Source organism: Leucoraja erinacea, chromosome 4 (genome assembly GCF_028641065.1).
Source record: "Leucoraja erinacea ecotype New England chromosome 4, Leri_hhj_1, whole genome shotgun sequence".
In the NCBI taxonomy this organism is placed as follows: domain Eukaryota; kingdom Metazoa; phylum Chordata; class Chondrichthyes; order Rajiformes; family Rajidae; genus Leucoraja; species Leucoraja erinaceus.
Window position 1 is genome coordinate 87274779 of NC_073380.1, and position 13531 is coordinate 87288309.

General features: G+C 43.2%; 1 protein-coding gene across 1 annotated transcript in view; it reads right to left on the reverse strand.

Moving 5' to 3' along the window:
- Window positions 1-13531, reverse strand: part of znf516 (zinc finger protein 516) — a 77751-nt gene that overhangs the window by 13648 nt on the left and 50572 nt on the right. The window lies entirely within an intron of this gene.

The window sequence follows — 13531 nt, forward strand, 5'->3', positions numbered from 1 at the left end:
ACGATCCGTATACTTCTATTCCCTGAATATTCATGTGCTTGCTTAAAATCTTCTTAAACACCATTATTGTATCTTTCCATCACCACCCCTGGCTGTGCCTTCCATGCACCCACTACTCTGTGTAAAAAAAAAAGTGCCTTGTACATCTCCTTTAAACTTACCCCCTCTTACCTTAAAGCTTTGCACTCTTGTATTTGACATTTCCACTCGGTGAAAAAGATTTTGATTGTCTACTCTCATAATTTTGTAAGTTTCTATCAGATCTCTTATCAGCCTCCTATGCTTCAGAGAAAACAATCCTAGTTTGTCCAACCTTTTATAGGTAGTAATCTCTAATCCAGGCCACATCCATGTAAACCTTTTCTGCACCTTCTCCAAGCCCTCCAAGTTCCTGTAACGGGGCAACTAGAACAGCACCAAATGCAGTCTTACTAAAGTTTTGTAATACTCACCACTCTACCTACTTGTATTGCCAATCACAGTGAGCAAGGGACATGGACCCCAAGATCTCTTTATCCAACAATGCTGCCATTAACTGTATACTTTCCCCTTACATTCCACTGCCTAAAGTGCAACCTCACATTTACACAAATTCAATTCCATCTACCATTTCTCCACCCATATCTGTAACTGATCTATATCCTACCGTATCCATTGGCAGCCACCCCCACTGTCTGCAACTCCACTGATAATTCTGGTGAATTGAGGCTTAGTTGACTCAATGTCTCCCTCTCACACAACAGTTCCGCCAGCACAGGAATCAGTCTGGTGAAGCTCTGCTACACTCCCTCAGTGCCATGTTTGTGCTTTCATTAGTTTAGGATGGAGACAGAAAATAGCATATAATAATCCAGGGATGGTCTCAGAGAGATCTTGTATATTTATAGCATATCTATATATATATAAAAGTCTGTGGCTGCCGCCTGCCGTCCGGCTGCCAGCTGCCTTTCTTCCTTTTGATTCGCTGCTCCTTCCTGTTTCCATACACACACTTCGATACAAAGTTGCATGAACTATATAATATATAAACTTACATTTGTACATACAAAGGTCACACACTAGCAGACCCAACGGGTCTACTTGCAGTATATATATATAAATGTACATACAAATGTCACAACTAAAAGCAGTTAACTACAAATACAATAACTTTTCATGACAGCAGGGCATTCCAGTAATGTACTTTTAAAGTGTGGTGAGAGGGGTTAAAAAACACAAGAGCCAAAATATGCACAAAAAGCTCCCAGATGCCTCTATATTAATGTTATAATGAGGTTGGTTGAGACAGGAATATTGGACTGGAAGCCAAGTGGATCTTTTCTGTTTTTTACCTCGGGAAGAATATAATATGACTGGAGACAATCTAAAGGAGATTTGTCCGACTAAGTCCTGGAATAAGAGGTTTGTACTATCGCGAGTGGCTAAACAGATTGGGTCTGTATTTCTTGGAGATTAGAATGCACGGATATCTTATTGAAACATATAGGATGCCATGGGAGCATGACAGGGCAGATGCTAAGGTGTTTCCACTGAGAATATGTTGGACAGGCTAGATGCAGGAAGATTGTTCCCGATGTTGGGGAAGTACAGAACAAGGGGTCACAGTTTAAGGATAAGAGGGAAGTCTTTTAGGACCGAGATGAGGAAAACATTTTTCACACAGAGAGTGGTGAATCTCTGGAATTCTCTGCCACAGAATGTAGTTGAGGCCAGTTCATTGGCTATGTTTAAGAGGGAGTTAGATGTGGCCCTTGGGGCTAAAGGGATCAGGGGGTATGGAGATAAGGCAGGTACAGGATACTGAGTTGGATGATCATATTGAATGGTGGTGCAGGCTCGAAAGGCTGAATGGCCTACTCCTGCACCTATTTTCTATGTTTCTATGTTTCTAATATCAAATTAGGGATTTACCTAATTTAAAATGGTGCATAGAGATTCTTCTGATCATTGTAGATCTTTGAACCTCTTGAGTTTCTTTCAGATACAGTAGTTGTGGAGGTTAGCCCATTTGAACTCCAAAGGCAAGACTGATAATTTTTGAAAAATTGAAGGAACTCTGAGCTATTGGAATCTGGCATAGAGAAAGAGTCAAGAGTGTTTTATTGCCTTATGCATTGAAATGGAACAATGACATTCCACAGGTTTGTAAACATAATACTTAATAGATAATCTAATTAGCAAACATTGTAAAAGTTCAAAATTAAAACCCAATAATGCAAAAAAAACCCCCAAAAAAACAAAGTCCGTAAGTGCAATTAAAGCAGTCATAGTTTGGAGTTGGTTAGAGTTGATCCCTGGTGTAGATTAGCCTTGATCCTATTGGGAGATGAATGACCTATTCCTGCTCCTATTTTCTTGTTTTCTTATGCATTCTTTCCATAAATACCATGGGTTGCTTTGTACTCAAGTAACACATGGAAGTCTCATTTAGAATGAGATTCGAGTCTCATTTGGACGATTCTGTACCATGTCTCCATTGTGGGGATTGAGCTTTGTGTCTCAAATATGAATGTGATCCCTTTGACCTCATTGACCTTGCAGCAGTGCCCATTGATGGAAGCTCATTAGCTCTGTATTCTCTGCCTCAGAAGGCAGCGGAGGCCAATTCTCTGGATGCTCTCAAGAGAGAGTTAAGGCCCTGTCCCACTTACATGTCCTTGGCACGCAAATTACGCGACCTCGTCGTTGCGTTGAGGCGCACGGGCATCGTGTTGCCGCGCGGGGCCAGTCCCACTGAGAAGCGCGGAGGGGTATGGAGTTGTGCGCGGTATCGCGCGGCCCTCCGGGATTTTGTAGTGAACTAAATCTTCGTGTGCCACCGGCCTGTCGCGTAACTGACGGCCAAAGTGGGACAGGCCCAAGACCCTGGCGCGACGCAACGTCTCACCTCCAACAGCAGCAGAAGCAGGCAAACGATCGTCGAACTCGGCCTGGGGCTCACAGCCGTTGTGGATCTGGATCCGCCCCCACTCCTACTCCCAGAGCGGGGACAAGAAAATTGAAGATAGACACAAAATGCTGGAGTAACTCAGCGGAACCGGCAGCATCTCTGGAGAGAAGGAATGGATGACATTTCGAGTCAAGACCCTTCTTTCAGACTGAAGAAGGGTCTCGACCCGAAACATCACCCATTGCTTCTCTCCAGAGATTCTGCCGGTCCCGCTGAGTTACTCCAGCATTTTGTGTCCATCTTCAAATGACATCACGTGCTCCAGACGGCTGTGGAGATGCATGAAGTCGTGCGCGACCTTCGCGGGACCGTCGCGCCTCAACGCAACCACGAGGTCGCGTAATTAGCGTGCCTAGCACACGTAAGTGGGACAGGGGCTTAAGATTGAGCTCTTAAATATAGCAGAGCCAGGGGATATGGGGAGAAGGCAGGAATGGGGTAACGAATGTGGATGATCAGCCATGATCACAGTGATTGGCGGTGCTGGCTCAAAGGGCCGAATGGCCTACTTCTGCACCTATTGTCTATTGTCTATTGTATTCTTCATCAGATTCTGAATTGGGTCTTGCGCTTTATTGGACTAAAGGTAAATAACAATGATAATGGTTCCTCTCTAGAGTAAGGATCTAATGCCTTTAGTCATCTGCCCATACCCAATTGATTGGAACTGACAGCACAGAGCAGTCAAGTAATTATTGAACTGTAAAATCACGGACCAATTTAAAACCTGCAACATCATACCAATGTTCTTGATAAACCTACATTAATCAATTATGCAAGCAGCTGAAAGTTCCAGGTAACTACACAATTCCCACGGATGCTGTTGGTGGAATTTTCCAAGAAGCTTGTGGGATTACTGGGAATTATGTTCAAGGCAGAGACATAAATACAAATGGATGTCTAATATACAGCAGGGCATTAGGGGGAAATGGGTGGGAGAAAGAATACCAGTAATAAGGAATAATACTTCCTCCGTATCCCAGGGTACTTGAGGAAGTGGCTCTGGAAATCGTGGACGCATTGGTGATCATTTTCCAATGTTCTATAGCTTCAGGATCATTTCCTGTGTAGTGGAGAGTAGCTAATGTTATCCCACTTTTTAAGAAAGGAGGGAAAGGGAAAATGGGAATTATAGACCAGTTTGCCTGACATCGGTGGTAGCGAAGATGCTGCAGTCAATTATAAAAGATGAAATAGCAACACATTTGGATAGGAGTAACAGGATCTGTCCGAGTCAGCATGGATTTTTGAAGGGGAAAAAATGCGTGACTAATCTTCTGTGATTTTTTGAGGATGTAACTAGGAAAATGGACAAAGGGGAGCCAGTGGATGTAGTGCACCTGTACTTTCAGAAAGCCTTTGATAAGGCCCCACATAGGAGATTAGTGTGCAAAATTAGAGCACATGGTATTGGGGGTAGGGTACTGACATGGATAGAAAATTGGTTGGCAGACAGGAAACAAAGAGTAGTGATTAACGGGTCCCTTCCAGAATGGCAGACAGTAACTAGTGGGGTACTGCAAGGCTCGATGCTGGGACCGCAGCTATTTACAATATACATTAATGATTTAGATGAAGGGATTAAAAGTAACATTAGCATATTTGCAGATGACACAAAGCTGGGTGGCAGTATGAACTGTGAGGAGGATGCTATGAGGATGCAGGGTGACTTTGACAAGTTGGGTGAGTGGGCAGATGCATGACAGATGCAGTTTAATGTGGATAAATGTGAGGTTATCCACTTTGGTAGCAAGAACAGGAAGGCAGATTATTATCTGAATGGTGTCAAGTTAGGAAAAGAGGAAGTACAACGAGATCTGGGTGTACTTGATCACCAGTCACTGAAAGTAAGCATGCAGGTAGAGCAGGTATTGAAGAAAGCTAATGGCATGTTGCCCTTGATAACAAGAGGAGTTGAGTATAGGAACAAAGAGGTCTTTCTGCAGTTGTACAGGGCCCTAGTGAGACCACATCTGGGGTATTGTGCGCCAGTTTTGGTCTCCAAATTTGAGGAAGGATATTCTTGCTTTTGAGGGAGTGCAGTGTAGGTTCATAAGGTTAATTCCTGGATGTCGGGACTGTCATATTTTGAAAGAATGGAGCGACTTGGCTTGTACACACTGGAATTTAGAAGGATGAGAGGGTATCTTATTGAAAGATATAAGATTATTGAGGGATTGGACACACTAGAGCCAGGAAACATGCTCCAAATGTTGGGGGAGTTTAGAACCAGGGGCCACTTTAAGAATAAGGGGTAGGCCATTGGGAATGGAGATGAGGAAAAACGTTTTCACCCAGAGTTGTGAATCTGTGGAATTCTTTGCCTCAGAAGGCAATGGAGGCCAATTTTCTGGATGCTTTCAAGAGAGAGTTAGATAGTGCTCTTAAAGATAGCGGAGTCAAGGGATATGGGGAGAAGGCAGTAACAGGGTACTGATTGTGGATGATCAGCCATAATCACAGTGAATGGCGGTGCTGGCTCGAAGGCCTACTCCTGCACCTATTGTCTAGTGTCTATTGTCTGTAAAGCCTGTAATGCAATTCTCTCAGCCACTGGTAACTTTACCAGCGGAAATGTTCTGGTTCCCATTTAAATCAAAACACCTTTTTGATAATAAAAGCAGAATTGCTGAAATACCCAACAAGTCTGGCAGGATTTGTGGAAATGGCAACTAGACAGGATTGTGAAGACCGCCAGCAGGATTATTGGTGCTCCACTCCCTTTCCTGCTGGACATATACAGGAAGAGATGTATCAGCAGAGCCATCTCCATCATCAAAGACCCCTACCACCCATCGCATCACATATTCTCCATCCTGCCATCTGGGAAGAGGTACAGGAGCATTAGCTGCAAAACCAGCAGGATGCTCCTCAGCTTCTTCCCACAGGCTATAAGACTGATAAACGGACTTTGCCCCCTGCCAAAGTATCGCGCACCAACCACCAACCTGGACACACTGCAGCAGAGCCACTGTCGTGCCGCTGCCGATCGGAACGCTTGTTGAATATTTAGTAGAGTGTTAAATTTGTTCATGATATATGTATTTTTATTTCTATTTATTTTTAATGCACACTGAATGGACACTGGTTGAGCAACGTTTTTTTGTTTCCTCTGGGTATGTGAATACTCAGGAAATGACAATAAAGATATACAATACAATACAATACAATATAATTGTTTTTCTTAATTTTTCTTTTAATGAAATCACTCTTCACCGATGCTGTCTGACCTGACGAATATTTCCAGCATTTTACTTTTATTTCAGATTTGAGGCATCTGTGCTATATTTGCTTTTTGACTTTATTGATAATTCCAGGTGGATACACAGTTACCTCCATAGATACATGTTAAAATAGTTTTCATTGATAAGATGCAAGGCCAAAATGTGCCGACTATTCCTGATTGCCCCTGAAACTAGGAAGCAATTGGGAACCAATATAAGTGGGTGTTCTGGAGTCACATACACTAGACCAGGTGAGGATGGCAAATTTAATTTCCCAGGACATGTATTTGCAACGTACCAGTAATTTTATGGAGTTATACAGTACAGAACCAGGCCCATCATCTCATCATGTTAATGCTGACCATTAAGTATCCATTCAGCCGCTGAGGTAGGATTGACTTGACTTGACAAGTCGGAATTGCGATGGAATACTCTCAGCTTGCCTGGTTAAGTGATACTCCCACCAATACTCAAAGTTCAACCGCATGCAGCTCATGTAATTGGCACCCCATCCACCAGCCTAAACAGTCATTCCCTCCACCACTAGCACACAGTGGCTGCATTGTGAACCGTCTATAAAATGCATTGCAGTTACCCACTTTGGACCGTCTATCAGTGCCTCCATCCTCAACATCTACCACTGTAATGTTCAAGGGCAGTCAGTGCATGGGAATACCATGCCTTGCAACTAATATGCCCCTGTCCCACTTCGGAAACCTGAACGGAAACCTCTGGAGACTTTGCGCCCCACCCAAGGTTTCTGTGCGGTTCCCAGAGGTTGTAGGTGGTTGCTGGAGGTTGCAGGTAGTGGAAGCAGGTAGGGAGACTGACAAAAACCTCCGGGAACCTCTGGGAACCGCACGGAAACATTGGGTGGGGCACAAAGCCTCCAGAGGTTTCCGTTCAGGTTTCCGAAGTGGGACAGGGGCATTACATGCAATCCTGGGAAATATATTGTCCCTTCATTGTGTCCAGGTCTAAATACTAGAACCCCCTTCCCAACAGTGTGAGTATTTCGCTCCAGAAGGACTACAGTGATTAAGGAAAGCACCTTACCATCACCTTCTCAAGCATTATCAACACAAGCCTTCATTGCAGAGCCCAGATCTCAAAAAAAAATAAATGTTTTAAATATCCTGGTCTCCAGATGACAGACCAGTAACTATTCCATGCAGTTCCTATGTGGGAAGGAGAAACCAATTATGACTTAAAAGCTCTGTACACTGACATTCACAAGATGAATACTTGTCTATAAGTACTTGAGGATTGCTAAAGGATTGTTGAACTGTAAGGGAATGCAGCAAAGTTAAAAACAACTTCCATTATACTGCGCCAGATGCTTCTCAATTTGTGCCTTAAAAATAATGACTTTAATAATTGAAAACAAATAAAAGCTGATGAAAGGTCATCACCCTGAAATATTAACTCTGCTTCTCTTCTCCGTGACCTGCTGAGTATTGCCAGCATTTTCTGTTTTTATTTACAATTTTAATAATGCAGTGTAATGTGTTTTTAAAATTAAAATTTCAGGAAAAGGTAAAAACACATCTCCAACTCAGTAGAATTCTTTGTAAAGTATGTGCATTTGTGCTTTGGAACCATTTTGCAGGATATTACTGTGTGAAATTTATTACATGTATACTGAGATGGTTATTTTGTAAAAATGCTAATCCACTTAAACAGTCTGCTAAAACACTATAAAGCAAATTCTGATGAAATCGTTGAAGAGTTTGTCAGCTTTTATTTAACAGCTTGAGTTCATTCCTTTACCGAGACAAATTTGAGTTCAGAAGATTAATGAGTGACTTACTGAAACAGCTGATTTCTGAGAGGGATCAGCAGAGTTGATACAGAGAGGTTGCATCCTTTGATTGGAGAGTGTAGGACTTCAGGGAATAAGGTGTTCGCCATTGAAGACTGAGATGTGATGACTTTCTTCACTCAGATGGTTGCAAATCTTTGGGTCTTTCTCCCCAGAAGCCTGTAGATAACTTACTCCTTTACAATGGGCCAGGAATGCTGAGGCCCTGTACAAGAAGGGGCAGAGCCAGTTATACTTTTTGCGAAAGCTCCGCTCTTTCAACGTGCTGCAGATGTTCTACCAATCAGTGGTAGCCCGTGCCATCTTCTTGGGGCAGCATGGCAAAGGCCGTGGGCACCAGCGGGATTAACAAACTCATCAGGAAGGCTAGCTCCGTCCTGGGGGTGGAGTTCGATTCACGGGAGGTGGTCTTGGAAGGGAGGATGCTTTTCCATCTGCAGAGCATCTTATAAATCCCATCTCATGGAGCTCACCCCTTCCATGGTACACACTAGTCAACCTGAGGAGCACCTTCAGCAATAGACTGGTCTCACCAAGATGCAGTACAGAACGCCACAGGAGATACTTTTTCCCTGTGGCTATCAAACTGTACAACTCCTCCCCTTTCTCTGTACATCGTGGGGTAGACTGACCCCCCTCCCCAAATCTCTGTACATCCCCAATCCTTTCCAGTCCCCACTTTAATTTCATGTTTCATGTATCTTGTGTTTTATGACTGTTGGCAGATCAATTTCCCTCCTGGGATAAATAAAGTTCTATTGTATCGTATCGTATCGTAGCCATCAAGTTCACAGAAGCTCCTAACACAGCAGTTCCATCAGTCCCAATTTTTAATCTTATTTCCTTGTGACCCTGCAACTTATTCTGCAACTTATTCTCTGTCAGAGGCCCATGAATTCCCCTTTGATTCATTTTTTGATAATTGTTTCCCCATCTCTAATTGAGATGTTGCACATTGTGAGTTATTCCTGAATGCTCCATGAAATGGCCCTGCACGCCACTAGCCACAATGTGCTAGCTCTGAAACCATCCTGGTTGGGGGTAACTTGACCCGGGGTCAGTCAAGCAGGATAGTGACGAGGAGAAATTTCTCTACCGAAACGGTAGTAAATCTTTGGAACTCTTCTTTAGCAAAGCTCAGTCACTGAGTACATCGAAGGATGTTACGGGAAATGAGGAATACAGGGTGAATGCAGGAGAGCGGCAATGGAATTACAGATCAAACATTGTCTCCTGTATGGTGGATGAGGGGCTTTATGGCCTACTCCTGCCTCGACTTTGTATGTCCTTACTGTTTTGTGGTTATTGGTGAGACCAATTCTGGAGTATGGTGTACAATTTTGGTCGCCCAATTATAGGAAGGATGGCAACAAAATAGAGAGAGTACAGAGGAGATTTACTAGAATGTTGCCTGGGTTTCAGCAACTAAGTTACAGAGAAAGGTTGAATAAGTTAGGGCTTTATTCTTTGGAGCACAGAAGGTTAAGGGGGGACTTGATAGAGGTCTTTAAAATGATGAGAGGGATAGACAGAGTTGACGTGGATAAGCTTTTCGCATTGAGAGTAGGGAAGATTCAAACAAGAGGACATGGCTTCAGAATTAAGGGACGGAAGTTTAGGGGTAACATGAGGGGGAACTTCTTTACTTAGAGAGTGGTAGCGGTGTGGAATGAGCTTCCAGTGGAAGTGGTGGAGGCAGGTTCGATTTTATCATTTAAAAATAAATTGGATAGATATATGGATGGGAAAGGAATGGAGGGTTATGGTCTGAGTGCAGGTATATGGGACTAGGGGAGAATACGTGTTCAGCACGGACTAGAATGGCTGAGATGGCCTGTTTCCGTGCTGTAATTGTTATATGGTTATAAGGTTTATTTACGGATGGACTGATTAAAGACAGCAGAGGACATTTTCTGAAAGAGTCTCACCTTTGATGGGTAGCCTTGATTGTTATGATTTTGGCTCCCTCCCTCCCCCTCCCCCCTCCTATTACAAAGCTGTCTCACCCGATCAAGCAACTTTAAAGGCCTGAATAGTGCTGAGACGCAAAAAATTGGCAGAGTCCTTATTTCACTGCTCATCAATCAAGTATCAACTTCATTGGTCTGCCAGTATACCGAGACACTATAGTAACAGAGTGATGAGGCGAATGGCCTCCTCCTGTGCTATTTCAGCCCAGATTTCTAAGCTGAGGCACAAAGCAGGCAAGAGACGGACAAAATTAACGCTGTAATTGTTGCAAATTCCACAGTCAATGCAAGACAGGTGCCCTCCCGTAGAAACGACGGCAACTTATTCTTTTTGAAGCAGTGGCAGATGGGAGACAGAGAATCGGAAATGAAAGCACTCATGGCTCAGGTTCGTTGTGGAGTTCTAAAGAAATAACACAACATAAAAGTCTGGTGTTGATACAGTGTGGAAAGAGAGACCTCTGGAGAAGGCAAGGAAGGCAAACTAATATAAAGCACAGCAGGACACAGTGCAAGTGCACAAACCTTTATAAATCAGTCAACAACTAACTAATAAATAATAAGCAGAGAGTTGGGTTTGTAATTTATACTGTGTGTCATTCTCTTCTCCAACTTTGAAATGTGTTGTTTCAGCATCAAGGGTTTGATTAAATCAGCTGGGGGCAACAGCTCTTCACAATAAAGAGGGCCGATGCTCCAGGCAAGACCCTTCACAAAACTACCTTAACCACTCAACAGTAATTCAAGATTTTTCTCCCCTTTCCTAACACCAAGCCCCTCACTCTGCGCGAGAAACATACGGAAACTCCTCAAACTGATATACCATTGCACGATTTACTGATTGACTTTTCCAATAACACATATCCCAGAGGCGCCTCTTGAAGGATGAAGCTCTTCAGCCCACTGGCCCTGTGCCACCCCTTTGGAAGACCAATTCAATTGGTCCCACACCCCTGCTCTTTCCGCAAGCCTGGAAATATCAGTTTTTATTCTATACTGGTTTCCTTCTGCAGGTTGCCATTAAAACCTGCTTTAACTGACTCTTGAGGACAGTTAGGGAGGGGGAATTAAATGCTGCAAAGCCGATATCCATTGAATGAATAACAAGTAAAATTCAAACCAGAGCATTAACATTTCACAAAAATATTTATTTACCTCCTCTTTGGCTTTTCTCCCCCTAACATGTCCTTAAATCTATATGTTGTGCTTGGCTGTTCTCCTGACACTATAAATGATTACCTCTCATCTGCCCTTTCAAAAACAATTTCAATTTTCAATGGTGAATCTCCTATCAGCCCACATTGGCCCAGGGCTGGTCGATCCAAGCTTCCCCTCAATCCTTTACCCTTGTGGCTAGAGGGATCAGGGGGTATGGAGAGAAGGCGGGTACGGGATACTGAGTTGGATGATCAGCCATGATCATATTGAATGGTGGTGCAGGCTCGAAGGGCCGAATGGCCTACTCCTGCACCTATTTTCTATGTTTCTATGTTTCTAACTCTACTAAATCTCCTTCTCAAGGCTTTCATATCCTTCCAAGCATTGACACCCCAAAATGGACACAAAGCTCCACCCCTGGGACTTCATTAAAGTTTTATCATATCTTCTGAGATTACTAACCATCTTACATTTATAAGCACATAGGGTGAAAATTGTTAAATCAGTTCTTCACAGGGCATGGACGCACAGGCAAGGACAAAGGTGAATACCTATCCCTTGCCTGGCCACTTTGGAAGGCAGCTGAGGGTCAACGACCTTGCTGTGGGTCTGGAGTCACAATGGGCTAGATATAACCATATAACAATATAACAATTACAGCACGGAAACAGGCCATCTCGACCCTTCTAGTCCGTGCCGAACACATAATCTCCCCTAGTCCCATATACCTGTGCTCAGACCATAACCCTCCATTCCCTTCCCATCCATATAACTATCCAATTCATTTTTAAATGATAAAAACAAACCTGCCTCCACCACCTTCACTGGAAGCTCATTCCACACAGCTACCACTCTCTGAGTAAAGAAGTTCCCCTCATGTTACCCCTAAACTTCAGTCCCTTAATTCTCAAGTCATGTCCCCTTGTTTGAATCTTCCCTACTTTCAGTGGGAAAAGCTTTTCCACGTCAACTCTGTCTATCCCTCTCATCATTTCAAAAACCTCTATCAAGTCCCCCCTTAACCTTTTGCGCTCCAAAGAATAAAGCCCTAACTTGTTCAACCTTTCTCTGTAACTTAGTTGCTGAAACCCAGGCAACATTCTAGTAAATCTCCTCTGTACTCTCTCTATTTTGTTCCTATAATTAGGCGACCAAAATTGTACACCATACTCCAGAATTGGCCTCACCAATGCCTTGTACAATTTTAACATTACATCCCAACTTCTATACTCAATGCTCTGATTTATAAAGGCCAGCACACCAAAACCTTTCTTTACCACCCTATCTACATGAGATTCCACTTTCAGGGAACTGTGCACAGTTATTCCCAGATCCCTCTGTTCACCTGCATTCTTCAATTCCCTACCATTTACCATGTACGTCCTATTTTGATTTGTCCTGCCAAGATGTAGCACCTCACACTTATCAGCATTAAACTCCATCTGTGGGTCTGTGACCTTGCTGTGGGTCTGGAGTCACAATGGGCTAGACGGCAGAGGACTGCAGAGAAAGGGTTTTATGGCAATCTAGTACTTTCATCCAGTTGTATTATCAACATTAATTTAATTAATCCAATCAGAATTCCAATGTTAATCCAATGTAATTAATCCAATCAGAATTCCAATAACTGGGTTTTGTGTTCAAGTTTACAGATCATTATTTAAATTTAACCGATTAAGAACTGTTGGGTACGATTAAATATGCATTTTGCTACTGTACTTTTTGTTTTCCATAATTCCTTATGAAATAGATGATCATTTTATTCATGCCAAATTTCAAAGCAACCCTATTCTATTAGCTTTACCCAATGAACTTTTCTCATTCTACTGTCATTAACTTTCACCAGATTCTACCACTCACCTACAGACTGGAGGCAACTTACAGAAGACAACCACCCTGTATGTTTTTGGGATGTGGGAGGAAGCTAGAGGAAATACATGGGGTCACAGGGAGAGCATGGAAACTAAACACTCTGCACTCAAGCCTTTGATCGAACCAAGGCCATAGGCAGCGTGAGGCAGCAGATCTGTCACTGGCATCATTCTGCCACCCATTTGTTGGTTAAAGTAAATTCTGCCTCATCAGTTAATTGCCCTTGCAACTAAGAGAAGAAGAAGTGCACCACCTGCAGATTCCTCCACGATCGTGACTTAGAATCATATTGGATGTCCTGTACTGGGCCCAGTATATAGATGTAGTCATGAAGAAGGTACATCCGGACCTCTGCTTTCTTAGACGTTCAAGAGATGTGGTGTTGTGGTGTGCTACTGAATACTCCAACAAGCTGCCACAGATGTACTGTTGAAAGTATCCTGACTGGTTGCATCATGGCCTGGTACGGAAATTCCCAATGTACAGGGAAACGAGGGGACGAAGGAGTGATTGGACTCAGCCCAGTCCATCACAG